General features: G+C 36.6%; 1 pseudogene; it reads right to left on the bottom strand.

Annotated features, from left to right (window-relative positions):
* LOC115301022 overlaps nt 1-13,187 on the bottom strand; it is an 18,804-nt pseudogene extending 5,617 nt beyond the window's left edge.
* Between the last annotated feature and the right edge of the window lie 3,559 nt (nt 13,188-16,746).

The raw sequence follows: 16,746 nt of genomic DNA, 5'->3' as shown, positions 1-16,746 counted from the left end.
AAAAAAAAAAAGAGGTCTATGAAACTGGAAACCAAAAGAAAGCTGGAGTAGCTATACTTATATCAAACAAAATAGACTTTAAACTAAATGTTATATGAAACAAAGAAAGGTGTGACATAACAATAAAGAGGTAAATCCAACAAAACATTTGCAAATATTTATGCACTCAGCATAGAAGAATCTAAATATATAATGCAAATACTAACAGACCTAAAGGGAGAAATAGACAACAGAAGAGTAAGAGTAGGGAATTTAATACCCACTTACAACAATGAAAAGATCATCCAGACAAAAAATTAATAAGTAAGCATCAGCCTTGGTTAGAAAAGATAGACCTAACAGACACTTACAGAATGTTCCATCCAAAAGCAACAGAAAACATGTTCTTCACAAGTACACATGAAACTTTTTCAGGATAAATCCTATGTTAGGCCACAAGACAAGTCTTAAAAATTTAAGAGGATTGAAATCAGATCAAGTACTCTTATGACTACAATGGCATGAAACTAGAAATTAAATACATGAAGAAAAATGTAAAACTAACAAATATTTGAACATTAAACAACATGCTACTAAAAAGCCAATAGGTAAAAAAAGAAATTAAAAGAAATCATATTGATACCTTGGGACAAACAAAAATAGAATATGATATATCCAACTTTATGGGATGTAACAAAAGCAGTTGGAAGAGGATAGTTTATAGCAAAACAAAACAATCTGAAATAAAAATAAAAACCCTTAGCTTCACACCTTACAGAATTAGAAAAAGAACAAATGATGTGGAAAGTTAATAGAGGAAAATAACAAAGACTAGAGCAGAAACAAATATGAGACTAAAAGAAACAGATCAACTAAGCTAAGAAATGATTCTTTAAAATGAAACAAAATTGATAAACCTGTAGCTAGACTCACCAAGAAAAAAAGGAAAAGTGACTCAAGTAAAATCAGAAATGAGGAGGAAATACTATAACTGATACCACAGAAATACAAATAGTCATTATAGGCTACTATGAATAATTACACCCTAACAGATTGGACAACCTAGAAGAAATGGATAAATTCCTGGAAATATGCAACCTACAAAGACTGAATCATGATGAAACTTGCAAGGATGCCAACAGGAGGGCACAGGGGTCACCTTGAAAAGGCTCCACTGGTCAAACCAGAGATGATTTGAACATCAGAAATAATAATTCCTGTAGGTGATTGAAACGTATGAGATAAAAATAATAATAAAACAAATGAGCACTTAAATGTGATGGCAGATCATTAAGCTGAAGTCAGATGAAGGAAAACTCATTAAGTGAACACATTTCAAATGTGTAGTCTATATAAACTTCTAACACATGGAACTTGAACAGATAAATTTACACCTATGTGTGTATTAAATAAGGGAGTAAAATAATCTGTTCACCTTTCATCATTAATTTTAATAAGTGGGAAAAGCTCCGTATATTTGTTTTTACTTTTTAAATTCAACATACCCTGATAGTTTACTAATCTAGCTTTTTGAGAGGTCTCAAAAATTAATAGGAGCCACAGGCTTGGTATAAAACCTGACTCTCCTTGTGGAACTTCTTGCCTTGGAGTAGCAACATGTATTGATTTTAACATGCCAATAAAGTTACATGAAAAGAAATTGGATTAAAATTGCATTTATTGTGCAACAGTAAAAACCTATGTGACAAAATTAGGTGAAGGGTAGTGATATTCTTAACAGAGAAGTCCTTTCTAAATGCTATTACCACCAAAGACACAAGGTTCATGTAATCACAGTAAGAAAAAAAAAATCTATCACACTTCCCAATTTCATATGGTCAAACACATCTACTCACTGGAAGTTTCATTAACAGAAAGAACAGTGAAGAGAAGGCACCCTGAAGTATGAACTTTCATCTATTATTCACTATGGCTCAAGTTAATATTTTGTTTAAAATGCTGTTTCTCTCCACATCTGAACACCACATCAATAAATAAAAGCAGTCCTACTACTTTCCTATTGTAGTTCAGTGCTGCTTGATAGTAGAGTTTCAGTAATTTTACATGAGTACTTTAAGAATTTTTTACATCTGGTTTAAGAAAATGGAAGTGTTCTTTACTATAAAGTGTTTGCATATGTGGATTTTCCCCACACTAAGTACTGTAAACCCGAGTTCTACCTTGTGATATTTAAGACAATGGGGCACCTGGGTGACTCAGTGGGTTAAACATTCAACTCAGGGTCAGGTCATAATCTCTTGGTTCAAGGCTTCAAGCCCCGTGTCAGGCTCTGTGCTGACAGCTCAGAGCCTGAAGCTTGCTTCAGCTTCTGTGTCTTCCTCTCTTTTTGTCCCTTCCCTGCTCATGCTCATTCTCTCTCTTGCTCTCTCTTTCTCTCAAAAATAAACATTTAAACAATTTTTTTAAAACTTCTAGAAAAGACCAAGTAAAAGAGGCTAAGAATATGCATATTCATCTTGAATAATATAAAGTGTACCTCATGAACATTTTAGCTATATATTCATATGTGTATATATGTTTACATAATTAATCTATATAATTATATATACAAAAATATTTGAAACAGAAGAGCCTGTGTGGCTCAGTTAATTAAGCATCTGACTCTTGGTTTGGGCTCAGATAATGATCTCACATTTCTAGGTTCATGCCCCACATGGTGCTCTGCGCTGGCAGTGTGGAGCCTGCTTGGGATTCTCTTTCCCTTCTCTCTCTGCCCCGCCTCTGCTTGTGCGCGTGCACGTGCGCGCGCGCACACACACACACACACACACACACAGTCTCTCTCTCTCTCTCTCTCTCTCTCTCTCTCTCTCTCCCTCTCCCTCTCCCTCTCCCTCTCTCTCTCTTAAAACAAATGAATAAACTTAAAAATATTTTAAATATACACTTATAGATTTAGAAAATATAAAATGTTTTGAAATTATTTCTTAGTTGGTCTCCTCAATTTGGATGAATATGTGTTGAAGGTTGATAAGTAGATTTTTGAAAGATGTAAATGTTAAATATATTTTAAACATCAATATGGTTTTGGATTTTTTGCTAAATATACACCTGATGATGTTTTCTTGTTCCCTCTTTAATACTCAAAATAAGAGTTTGTTCAACATAAGCAAATATGTTTGTTTTACTTATGTCTCCTATATTTAAAAGAGTGGCTTTATTTTGTGGTTGGAGAGCTTCCAACATAGAAACTGAATTTAGAAAGTAACACTATTTTCTAAGCAAATGATTATAGAATATAACCAGAAATTCTAAATTGTTTAATGTCAATCTGATGAGTTAGGCTGAAAGACACCACCCTTCCAAAATTGTTGCATATTTTTATCAAATACATTCACTACCACCTTTCCTGAAAGTGGGCAGTTTAACTGGTTCTCACTACTAATTTCAGTTTGAAATCTCATAGGTATTTATAATAACAATAGAGTCTATGTAACAAAACTATTACCACATATTAATTAAATGTGCAAAGTGAGTATTTTTTATGAGGCAAGAAGAAAACTTAACTATGGGTAGAGCTATGAAGCCTATCCTAGTCACCAGAATCTCTATACCCTTTAGACCCATCAGGAATCTCTCCCGCCTTCATCCACCACAGCACTATATCTACACTTTTTATCATGGCACTTAGACTTTCTATTGGAAATCATTGTCTTCTGCATGCTTTAGCTCTTCTTTTAACCTGGAAGCCTTTTGTGGATAGGATTCACCTCATCAATTTATCTTTCACAACTACTACCACAGTGATTCCTTGCTTAATGTACCCTTAGCAATTTGTTGAGTAGATGAAGACATTAGTTGCAGAGGCAAAATGTACATGCCTTATAACAAAGAGCACTATATTTTTTATAATTTTTTTCCAGGTATATTTATTATGAAAGAAAGAATGAGGGAGGGACAGAGAGAGAATCCCAAGCAGACTCTGCACTGTCAATGCAGAGCCTGATGCAGGGCTTGAACTCATGAACCATGAGATCATGACCTGAGCCAAAGCCAAGAGTCAGACGCTTAACCAACTGAGCCACTCAGGCAACTCAGTAAGAGCATTTTTTTTTCTAAATGTTTTATTTATTTTTAATACAGAGAGAGACAGAGCATGAGAGGGGGAGGGGCAGAGAGAGAAGGAGACACAGAACCAGAAGCAGGCTCCTGGCTCTGAGCTAGCTGGTAGCCTGACGTGGGGCTCGAACCCACAAACGTGAGATCTGACCTGAGCCAAAGCCGGAGGCTTAACCGACTGAGCCACCCAGGCGCCCCTGAGCATTTTTCATCTATTCTGCCAACAGAATAGAACTATTGTTCTCAAAGTAAGGTCTCAGAGCCAGCAGCCTCAGTGTCACTGAGGAGTTTATTATAAATGCCAATTCTGATTCTGATACACTGAGTCAGAAACTCTGGAGGTGGAGCCCAGCTATCTCTGTTTTTATAAAGTCTTCTTAGCGATTCTGATGTAGGCTAGGCTTGAGAACCATTGGCCTGCAGAGTCATGACAGGTTTATATTCTTTGTTTTTCTTTGTAGCTCCCATGGAATACTAAGTAGTCTTATTTCCTAGAATGAAGGTGGATATTGTATAGGAAAAAAACTGGTGCCATAACCAGATTTCAGAGGAGACAATTCTCCCTACTACCATGATTTGTCATGTGATCTACTGCCCCTGCCCTCTAGAGGCACCAACACTACCGTAAATGATATAACCGACAGGTCTCAACTTACTCCTCTTAACATTGTTTTCTAAAAGAATGAAATATGGTTATCATGGTCTCCCATCTTTTGTCCTTAGAAGCTGTTCATCCTGGGCCAGGATCCCAAGAATGAGAACCCTCTGTCCTTCCAGCTTGAGTGTCTCTAGGCTAAATGAGTAATGATTCATATTCTAATTAAAATAAGCCATTCTATGAGAGGCAAGGTTAGACGTGGAACAGATGGCCGATATCTGGAATTATACTTCAGAGTCTCTCCAATAGCCTTTCTCAAACCACTTTAAGGGCATCCTTTTTTTACTTTTTTATTAAATATAATTTCTTTCCCTAACCCTAAAATAACTAACATGGAGTTGTCTGGAAGCACAACAGGGATGGAACTTAGATTCTAATAGTCACCAAATATAAGAAAAGGCAACCTTTACAACAATGTAGGACAGTGGAAATTGAACTAAGGAGCCTCTAGTAGTTTGGGGGATGATGAAATCGGTGTGGTTCTGGTTGCAAATCCCTAAATTTATAGAAGTGTACATACACACATTAAACAAAGATTCAATATTACTATATGAAAATTAAAAACAGGGGTACCTGGGTGGCTCAGTTGGTTAAGCTTCCAACTCTTGATTTCGGCTCAGGTCATGATCCTAGGGTCATGGGATTGAGCCCTTTCTGCACCAAGCATGGAGCTTACTTGGGATTCACTCTTTGTCTGTCTGTCTGTCTGTCTCTCTCTCTCTCTCTCTCTCTCCTCCAAGTACACTGTCTCTCTAAAATAAAAGAAAAAGAAAATTGAAAGAAAAAGCCAGAGTATCTAAAAAAATCTCAGAAAGAACCCAATCAACCAATTAAAAACAAAAACAAAAATTAGGATCCTCTAAAAGAGTTCAGACCTTCTAAATGACTGCAGCTTTAATTTTAAATTAATATTCTCTGAGAAAATTTTAAGGGTAATATGATTCAAGCATAGTCAATTTTTTAATGCAGAAATAATAGTTACATTGATGAAGGTATTGTGTCTTAGTTTAGGAAAATAGCAAAATATACTGGACTCATAGGAAACAAATACTGTCAGTCCTATAATGTACTTCCTCCTCCTAGTTTTTTTCTTTGCCATTCTTGTCTCAACTATTAGCAAACCAAGATAGATTATTAGCTATATGAGGGCAAAGATATAGGTTACTCTATTTTATACATGCAGCAAAGGATCTGAAACATAATGTCAAGAACCGGAAGGGTTTTACTCTATTCATAAGCTAACAAACTAGGCTGCCTCAGTTTCACAGATGCTGCAGAAAACACAGAATTCCTGAGTCAGAGATGAAGGCAGTTAATTACTCATAGTAGTGGCACTAGCACAAGTATGCTCATTTTCATGCACCAGTTTCCTACACTGAAATGACCACATATTGACACAAGAGAGAGCTGACACCTGTGTACGCAGTGGGTTGCATTACAGGAGAGGAATCTCAATCTTAATTCCAATGTTTATAATGGGTCTTTGTCCCACAGCATCATATTATCTTTCTTAAACTGGACAACCAACAAATCCTTCTTTCCCAGAAGAGGCAATACTTCTATTTTCAAAGGCTGTTTGCCTTGGGAATATTCTTGAGAAGATCATCCAGAACAAAAGCTGTCAGTGCCTCTGTTCACAAGATGTACAGAAACACAGAAACATGGAAAATTGTCTCCCAACACATAAAAGGTGCTCCTTTCCAGTTTCTGATTAATTGGTGCAGTGAAAATTTGTCCATTATAATTTCAGAATGTAATCTGACTTTAATTATTGGTATATTCTTAAATGACCAATATGAGTATAATGGTTTTCAAATTTCCTACTAAAATAAGTCATTCAATGCTTCATATGTCTTTGCTCTACACTAAAAATTATAGCTTATTAGCAGAAATATCATCCTTATCCTGTAATGAGTTTATAATTCAAAATAAGACATTAATAAAAAATATATTAGACCCCAAAATACATGAGTCAACATGAAGAACATTATTTTCGAGACATCACTGCATTCTATGAATGCAAAGAAAATTTAATTACATAATTAGAAGGAGGGTTAGTAAAAATAACCATAGAAATATGATCATCTAGGACAAGGAGAAAGAAAATAACCAGTCATTCTAATGAGAGCTCATCAAAAAAAAAATAAGTGGGGGGGAGAGAAAAGACTTTCAGATATCTTTTAGAGAAAGGGACATCTTGATGGAGAATGGGGAAATGCATATTAAATACAGATTAATATTTTTATAAAAAGGTTTAAAAAGTATGTTATATTAGAGTTTAAATTTCAGGACAAAAATCACTGCCACAAACTTAATTATATTAAATAAATGAATACTCCTCAAGGAAAAGTAAGCCTTCATAAGTTATTAAATATAAATACATATATTTGCAATAAAGGAAATTTGCTTAAAGGCATATCCAAATGAATTTTCCTAAAATGCTTCTTTGGCTACTCTGCTCATAATTCTAATGACATCCATAGAAATAAAGTCCTAGCAGTGAATGCCTGTAAAAGCTGAGATCGACCTTCAGCTGACAACACAGAAACAGAGACCTCGGCCGTACAATCACAAGAAAATGAGAATTCTACCATGAATGACCTGGGAGGAGACTTTCCTCCAAAACCTCCAGATATGAGTCCAGGCCTACCAATACCTTGATTTGAGTCTTGTGGGATCTGGAGCTGAGTCCATGTGGACTTCTGACCTACTGAGCTGTAAAATAATAAATGAACAGTTTCAAGCCACTATCTTTGTTGTAATTTATTATAGCAGCAAGAGAAAACCAAAGCAGTGACTTACTCCCACTTTAATTTTGCAGGTTTTACTACTGTCCTCATTCTCCATTTGACCACATATTCTAATTCTAAACTGTTCTCACTTTTTTGTTATTGTTGTTTTCTGAATATCCATATACTTCCAGAACCACATTTGTGGGCCATTTCTGCTGAACAGTCATATCCATCCTCCATGGCTTAGCTTAAATCCTAAGAAAAAGGATTTCATCCTTGACCATCTAGGCCTAAAGAAATTTCTAATTTGATAAATTCCAATGTTCATATTATACAAATCCACTTGTGGGCAAATAATTACTGCCTTTTTATATAACTTTATATATATATGTATATATATATATATGTAATACACACACACACATATGTGTACTGTGAGTTTATTGAGTTGGAGGCGACTGATGTGGAATCAGAGAGGCCAGCTGAGGACATTAGTGCAATAATTCTGGTCTGGAGATGGTGATGGCTAAGGCCACTGTGGTGCATTGAATTTACTGTGAAGGTACAGTAAACGGGATTATGTGAAAGATTGGTTGTGCGCTTTGCGACCCAAAGGAGAAGTCAAGGATGACCCCTGGGTTGAGAGCTGAGCCAGGAGTATGAGGGGAGGCACTGAGTGAGTGAGGAGGTTAGGGCAGAAGACTGGCTGGCTCCTGTCGCCATGTCTGCTACAGGTCTAAATGCCCATGCTGGGCCGGTTGGGGTGGACTGAGCAGTCAGCCCACAGTCAGGGGCAAGGAATCCACACAGAACATGCTCCCTACAACACAAGAGGGTTGCGAGACAGCAAGCTCTGAAGCCCATTCCCTACCGCTCCGTGATCAAATCAGAGATGGGTTGGACTGGATGTGATGACTGCTAAGTCCTGCCAGGTCTCAGATGCAAGAATCAGGGTAGGGCTTCAGACCCTTGGTCCCGGGATGCATGTGAAAGGATCTTAGCTCTCATTTCTGAAACCTGTGATCCCTTGTCCTTTAACTTTGAAAAATACACAGAGGTACTATTCTCCCTCCACACAGAATTCAGTAAAAGAACTGCAGTTCCTTGAATTGACGAAGTTTGTTCCAGGGTGACATCTCAATCAACGCTCTCTAGTAAAGTAGATTTTTGTGTGCGTGGTGGTGAGGAAACTGGGGAGCGGCTGTCTCTTCCAAAGCAGGATTGATTGGCGTTGCCTCTTAAAATCGTTATTTCCAGTAAAAACTTTGTTAATATGCTGTTTGGATATAAATGATGGGAGAACTGTATTTTATGAAATGGTACGCTGGCAGAAAATTGTTTCTGAATACGTAACTAATTGTTTCTTTAAGACATATATTTGTAATTTTATTTTATTTTCTCTTTTATCTTATTTCCCAATTTACATTTAAAGCTAATAAAGGAAAATACCAATTTATCTTTCTTTGTATCCATCTTTTTTCTTAAGGCAGTCCCTATTACATTCAAAATTCTCTAAAAAGTTTAAGACAGGTAATATATTTTGGTTCTATCTACTGAAAAAAGCAAAACCAAATGCCAAAGCAAAACAGAACTACACTAGATATGAAATATAGCATCAGGTTAATAAAAATTAAATTGTAAAAAAAAAAGTTGGCCCCTGGCCTTCTGTCAGATACCAAATTCCCAAATTACCTGAGAAGTATATTCATTCTCAGTTCTGATTTTATAAAAAGAAATTCTTAAAAATCAGCTTAAACACATACACACTTTTACTTCTGATTCACGCTTTAAATCCACTAGGCACATCCATCAAACTCAATACTTAATCTATTAAATGTCAATGCCAAATACTGTAAATTATTCTAAACTATCTCATGAAGCACACCATTACCCAGTATAAAATTAAAATTCAAGAATATAAAATAGTTTATTCAATGTAGAAAAGAAAAAAAATGATGAATCCAAATAAGTGATGACTGATAACTTTAGAGAGAATTTAAACAACAAAAACTTTAATTAAACAATCTAAACAATTTTTACATTACCGGCCATGTCCTTTTTTTTTTTTTTTTTTTTGAGCACTTCTTAAAAAATGGAAGACTTAAAAGGAAACCAAAGGTAAATGGCCATCCTTTAGTTGCATATCTTCATTCACTATGCCTTGTACAGATTATTTTTTCTTTGTGTGTTCACATTTTAAGAATTTTTCTTCTTTTGAGAGAGAGAGAGAGAACAAGGGAGAGAAAGAATGAGAGCACGTGCACATCCAAGCACAGGAGGAGCAGAGGGAGAGAATCTTCAGTAGGCTCCATGTCCAGCATGAAGCCCAGGTCAGGGCTCTATCTCCCTCAGGACTGTGAGATCATTACCTCAGTGGAAATCAAGAATCAGACACTTAATTGATGAAGCCACCCAGGTGCCGAATTATTTTTTTGTTTTTTGGGTTTTTTTCTTTGAGAGAGGAAGTGCATGAGTGTGTGTGCGTGCAGGCAGAGAAAGGGCAGAGAGAGAAGAGAAAGAATCTCAATCAGTCTCTGCACTGTGGGCACAGAATCCAACTCAGGGCTGGATCCCATGAACTGTGAGATCATGATTAGAGCCAAAATCAAGAGAGGGATGTTCAGCTGACTGAGCCATCCAGGTGCCCCATGTGTGCTCACTTATTAATGTTCTTTCAGAAAATAACCTAGTATACAACCAATTTGCATTTCAAAATAATTTGCTATGATTCTAGTTCTCTCTTGTATATGTATTATAATTGCTCTTATGGGCCATTAAAATTCCATTTCCTTTTTTATTCCAATTTTACTCATCTCATTCCTACCTTCTTAACATTACAATTGTTTCCCTTATAGGTTTTGCCTTTGCCTTTTTAAAATATGCATATCTCACTTTACCTAGCTTAGCATCTTGGCCTTATTATGCTGGAAAATCCTTTTAAAAACTTTTAAATCTTTAGAATTTTGTCTCAGTTATTTTTCCCACTAGAATGATCCAATCAATACAAATGAGCTACTGATAATTCCTATCTAGAATTTACTGCCAAGGTAAAATTTTTCATCTTCACTTCCTTAAATAGGTTAAATCTTATCTCTTAGCTGCCCGTATAAATGATTTTATAACCTTTATTTCTACCCTTACCTATCAAAGAAAAAAAATACCCCTACCTAAAAAAAATACCAAAAAATCAATTCTATAAAATTATCATAATCAGAAGTTTCTAACCTAGAAAATAACTATGCTATTAAAAGCCAGTATTTATTGAAAATTAACAGATGGCAAAAACCTAATGTATTAAATAGTAACTACTAGTTCATAAAAACACTTTGGGGTTTATTCCAACAATCTTGGGGAATATGTATTCTGAAGATTCCCATTTTTCACAAATTATGATACTGGGGATCAGAGGTTAATTAACTGGATTAGATTTACTCAACTACTAAGGTTTGGATTTGTTTTACCTTTAAAATCCATCCAATATCCACATTTCCACACTGCTATGCTCTTATCTAAGCCACTGCTATATCTGGTCTCAATTACTGAAATTGTCCTCTTACATCCTGCTATTCAAAAAATGGTCCACAGCCCAGCAGGCAGCACACATCACCAGGGACACTGCTGGGTAGGGGGGGCCCACTACAAACTGAGTTAGAATCCACATTTTAATGGTATCCCGTGTGATCATGATCACAGTCACATTAAAGTTTGATACGTATCATTCTAATGTACACCCCTACTTCCTCTTTTGTCTTCTATTTCTACATAGCAACCAGTCATTCTTCTAAAATGAGAGATTATATCACTGTTTTGCTGAACCCTGGAGACAAATTTGGTACCATGCCTTAAAAAATTTTAATATGCACATTGCCTTTAGCCTTCTAAATCTACTCCATGGATTTTATCTTATATATAATGATGTTAATCTCAGAGGTATATATTAAGATGTGTATCAATTTATATGTGGAAACAAATTAAATATCTGTTGGCTGAATTATAATATAATACATCTACATGATATCATAATGTATAGTGACAGATAAGCATGTCTTTTATGGAATATTTAGCCAACTTAAGAAATGAATGTGAAATAGTTTTAATAAGGAAAAGTAGCTTCAAACACAAATATACAAATAAATATATGATATGCTCTATAAATGGTATGTGTGTGTGTTTACACATTCCTTTGATAGATAAACCAGAATGTTAATGGTGTTTTTCCCTGGTAGAGAAAAAAAATTACGTTCTTATTCATGCCTTTCTATACTTCCTAAGAGGTAGTATTTTGCATGTTAACTATATGCCAGATGTTTTACTAAATGTGAAAATTTTGTAAGACGGGCATTTCTCCCTTACTAGAAGAGGTACCCATGACTTATGGAGGGTAGGTAACTTTCCCTAGAACATGTAACGAGTAAGTAGCAGAGTTAGCATTTGTCTTAGATCTGATTCCATACCCAGACAATTTATTGTCGCTTTACTCCTAGTGTTCATGGGAAAACAAAAAAGACAATGTATTAGGACCATAAAAGTCTGGAAATAATACAGAATTTATAGAGAATGAGCCTGATTCCTTCAAGATAAGGAATAATTTTTAATACTTTATTTTCTAGGATACTTCTACTTTTACCCACATAGCCCTCTCAAAATGCAGAAAAATTTTTATTTGCATCCTAGTAAATATTGCAAAAATGGTATTTCAGATATCAACAACATCAAGTGTTAGCTATATATATGTATATATATGACTCTGTCCTCCAGACAATAAATAACAGAAGTCAAATGATAATGCTTGCTCTTTCTACTAAACAAAACAAAACAAAACAAAAATCACTAGTGCTAATCTTATAATAAGACAATTCCTCAGAGGTATGTTTCTATACATCTCGTGGCAGTGTTTTTTGTTTTGTATGATCTCTTCAAGGATGTTTACACAGCAGACAGCCTTAGAAGTTAGAGACTGTGGGGGTGCCTGTGTGGCTCAGTCGGTTAAGCCTCTGACTTTGGCTCAGGTCATGATCTATCTCATCTCTTGTGGGATTGAGCCTTGTGTCAGGCTCTGTGCTGTCAGCTTAGAGCCTGGAGCCTGCTTCAGGTTCTGTATCTCCCTCTCTCTCTGACCCTCCTCCACTCGTGCTCTCTCTCTCTCAAAAATGAATAAATGTGAAAAAATTTTTAAAAAAGATAGAGACTATGTCTCTTTCAAATCAGAATCTAAAGAAAATGCTTTACTCCTAGGCAAATATTGGATAGGTCTGACAGTAGTCCCTTATATGATTAAAGGTTTGTGAAACCTCAGGGTTCCTAGAGGGTGCCACACACCTACTCTGTGCAGAACTCTCCACTGGGTGGGTCCTCATCACTCCCATGACACTTATGAGGATGGGTAATTGATAAAACTGGAGCTCTTTCTGCCTGTTGTGCTGGGCATGATATTTTGTCTCTGACCCAAAAGCCCGTGTCTTCTGTCACCATCTGTGAAACCGGCAAACTTGTTCTCTAACTTGTTCTCTTTCAAGCAAGGTAAAATCTCAGATCCAAGCCAGCTCCTGACACCAGAATAGGAAACCATAAGATTACCCCATGAGAGTGAATAAAAACTAACCAGGAGAATTAGAATAGAGGCTTTTAAAATTATCCCAGAGTAGAACCATGAAAGGACTCCACTCGCTGTAGAAGTTTCCTTCCAAAGCATCTTTTTTACATCGGGATGGCCTCTTTTCTTCCAACGACTGTCTCATCCAGCCTTTTCATCTTTTCTACTCTTAGAATTCTTCTAAAAGAGAACATAATTGAATCTGATTTGATTGTATCAAGATTATTAAATTCTTGAAAATGTTTACTAAATCATTGACGGGAAAAGTGTATTGATTCAAAGAAAATTCCGTGATATACGATACACAGGATATAGTAAAAAAAAAAAACCTTCTTAAATTCTGTCTGAAGAAAGTCTATTTCAATACATAAGAAAGACAAATGTATCTGATGTTTCTTTTAGAGCTATCAATGATTGTGTCTCATGGTTTTATATTTGACTATATGACACTATTGACATCTCAACATTTTTTTTTACCCATAATACTACTTATGTAGTGTCACTCCCATACTTGTGATTTGAAAAATGTAAATGAAAGCCTAATGATATTTCTCATTTCATGATGCCATAGTCTGAATGTAGTAAAAGCAAGTTTGTGATGTTAGCACACATGATGGTAACAATGACGCTTGGCAGAACAACATTTTATGTGATACAGAAAAGATTCAAGCATAACCTATCTCCTGATTTTCTAATGTTTCCAATTTTTTTTTTGACCATCAATACTTGGATCTTAGCTTTTTAGACCCAGGCCTCTTTTCTTCTAAAGAGATGGTTTTCAGGGCACCTGGGTGGTGCAGTCGGCTAAGCATGTGACTTCTGATTTTAGCTCAAATCATGATCTCACAGTTCATGGGTTCAAGCCCTGAATCAGGTTCCATGTTGAGGGTGTAGAGCTTGCTTGGGATTTTCTCTCTCCCTCTCTCTCTGCTGTTTCCCACACTTATGCTTGTGCTCCCTCTCTCTCAAAAAATAATGTTTAAAAATATTAAAGTGATAGTTTTTCTAACTAGGCCTATTCATCAGGAGGCATTATTTAAAGTAGTACTTCACTGTGTGTTCCCAATGTTTCTTCCACTAACCTCCTCAAACAGCCCTTTTTCAACCCACAAAGAAACAAGTCAAGTATCTGCCCAATAGTCTTTCTTTCATATTTCTCCTTTTATTACTTTTCTTTTTTGGCTTCAGTGTCCAAGATTAAAATGATGTTTAGGGGTACCTGGGTGGCTCAATTGGTTAACTGTCTGACTTTGGCCCAAGTCACGATCTCACGGTTTGCCCTTATAGCTCAGAGCCTGCTTCAGATTCTGTCCCCTTTTCTCTCTGCCCCTCCCTTGCTGATGCCCTCTCTCTCTCAAAAATAAACAAACATTTAACAAAATCTACAATGATCTTTAAAGATATCCTATCCAATCTCCTTTACTAATACAGAAATCATCTCTTCAACATCTAAAACACACCAACATTCAGACTCTGTTGTAAAAAGTGCAGTAATAAACAACTCACTGTATCATGAAGAAGGCCATCTTGATTTGAAGTCTCTATTAAAAAATTATTCTTTATGGAATCATGTAATATGAAGGTTGCAACTTACTCTAGGTATTCTAATTCAATCCTCTATTCAGTCTGCTGGGGGTTATTCAAACGGGAGGAATAAAGAAATAAATAAACGAGCAAATAAGAAAGGCACAGTAAGCTTGTGCAAAATGTAGTCTAAATTAAATCAGATAATTTATTATATAAGTCAATTTGCAAAATCAATTTGGATAATGTGGTAACTATTAGGGATGGAAAAGCCTCTTGGATTGGATGGTCAAGAATATCTACACTGAGCCCTTCTCTCTCAGAACACAGATATTAGGTGCTAAATAAATATTTATTTTTAATGTTTTATTTATTTTTTGAGAGAACGACAGAGAGAGAAATGGAGTAGGTAGGGATGAGGTGGGGGGGGCAGAGAATCTGAAGCAGGCTCCATGCCGACAGCAGTGTGCCCAATGCAAGCCTCGAACTCATGAACTGGGGGGATCATGACCTGAGCTAAAATTGGACACCTGACTGAGCCACTCAGGAGCCCCTAAATAAATATTTCTTAAGTGGGTAAATAATTAGGGTAAAAAGGATGGTAGTAATAAATAAATTAAGATAGAACTTTTAATCAGTGTAAACATTCTTCTTTTGGGTTTAATGGAGGCTAAGTAAGTAGCATGGATTAGGGAAAACAATACAGTCCCATAGTAATGATCCTGTGGGGACAACTACTTTGAAATTTGATTAAATTTATAGTTTATGCTATAGAAAAATGCACACATACATATGCATGCAACACTCTCTGTCATCTTTATTTTATATCCCCATTATCAACTTTGCCAGATGTGGCTCATACCCAGACCCTGATTTTTTGAAAACCTTTAAATGAGAGATTTGAATGCTAGTTTTGTGTTTAACTAAAATGTTTTCTTTTTTAGTCCAGCCTGTATTATTGGTATTGCTCATCTTTTTCACCCAGAAAAGGTGAAATCTACCATGCAGAAGTAAATTTCAAAGAGCTTCACAATGCTTCCAACTGCCTATAAATATCAGCAGCAGAAATAAACAAACAAGTCCAACTGTAGCCTGCAGAAGCCCTCTTTGAGGTTTGGAGAGGTAGTGCAGTACCTGCTCTTGGTTGTTGGGCCATATCCCCCTGTCCCTTGCATCTTCCGTAGTGCAACAATGCTCTGACCTGCGTGCATTCTTTCCTATAAGCAGTACCTCTACTTCTTTGTTGAAGGGCTTCCATCAGACTGCCCAAGTCAACTTGGGCTGTGAGCCGCTGGAAGATTAGTTAGCAACTGGAAATTTCCTGGGGGTATCCCTTAACTGAAGACTGGGGGTGCGGAGCTATAAATAATCCAGCTCTCCTCTGTTGCAGAACCCAGATGTGTGACCCCCACTTTGAAGAGCTCTCCAGAGCATGTGAGACAAAGTTCCCATTAGACCTTTCAGAATCCCACTTGGATTCCTTCACTTCCTGCCACTTCCTTCCTTCCATGCTCCTACCATGCTTTTCTGAAGACTTCCCAATGAATCACTTTCACAGGAATGTTCTTGTCAAGGTTTGTCTCTGGGAAATCCAAACTAAAAATGTTGGGAGTGTTATTCATTTCCAATCTGTTCATTTAGAATAGCAGATTGGGCAGGACTCACAACCAGGGCTGGCTTTATGCAGTTGTTACCAGTACAATTGCAAATGGGCTTCATGTTTAGAAGGAAACCTCACCACATGGGAATGTGGGGGTTAAAACTTTGTGGTTGCCACCTTAAAATTTGTAATATTTTTATCTTGGAATTTGTCTTTTGCTAGTGAAGTCCAATGGGACAGTGGGCAAGTGGCAGGGGGCTTGGGGCCTCGGATTACACATTGTCCTGCCTTGTGCCACCTCCCCATCTCCCTGGGGCAGACAAGTTCTCAGCCCCTCTCTCCCATACTGATCTGGTATCTGCAGCCACCTTGTCCCCATAGGGGACCGAGGCATGGGCATGGACAGTGTTTCAGGGAATTGCAGCGTGGTGAGTGACCCAGGCACTGTGAATTTGGTACTCACCCCAGGAGCATCTCTCTGCCTGAGGGGACATGACATTAAATAGCAAATAAAAACACCATGACATTTCAAGAGAGAGACTGTAAAAGAAAACAAAAAGCTTTTTTCCTGCTTTTGACC

The sequence above is a fragment of the Suricata suricatta genome, chromosome 1 (assembly GCF_006229205.1).
Source record: "Suricata suricatta isolate VVHF042 chromosome 1, meerkat_22Aug2017_6uvM2_HiC, whole genome shotgun sequence".
Taxonomy (NCBI): domain Eukaryota; kingdom Metazoa; phylum Chordata; class Mammalia; order Carnivora; family Herpestidae; genus Suricata; species Suricata suricatta.
The sequence above is the reverse complement of the archived record's forward strand: the minus strand, read 5'-3'. Positions and strand labels throughout refer to the sequence as shown.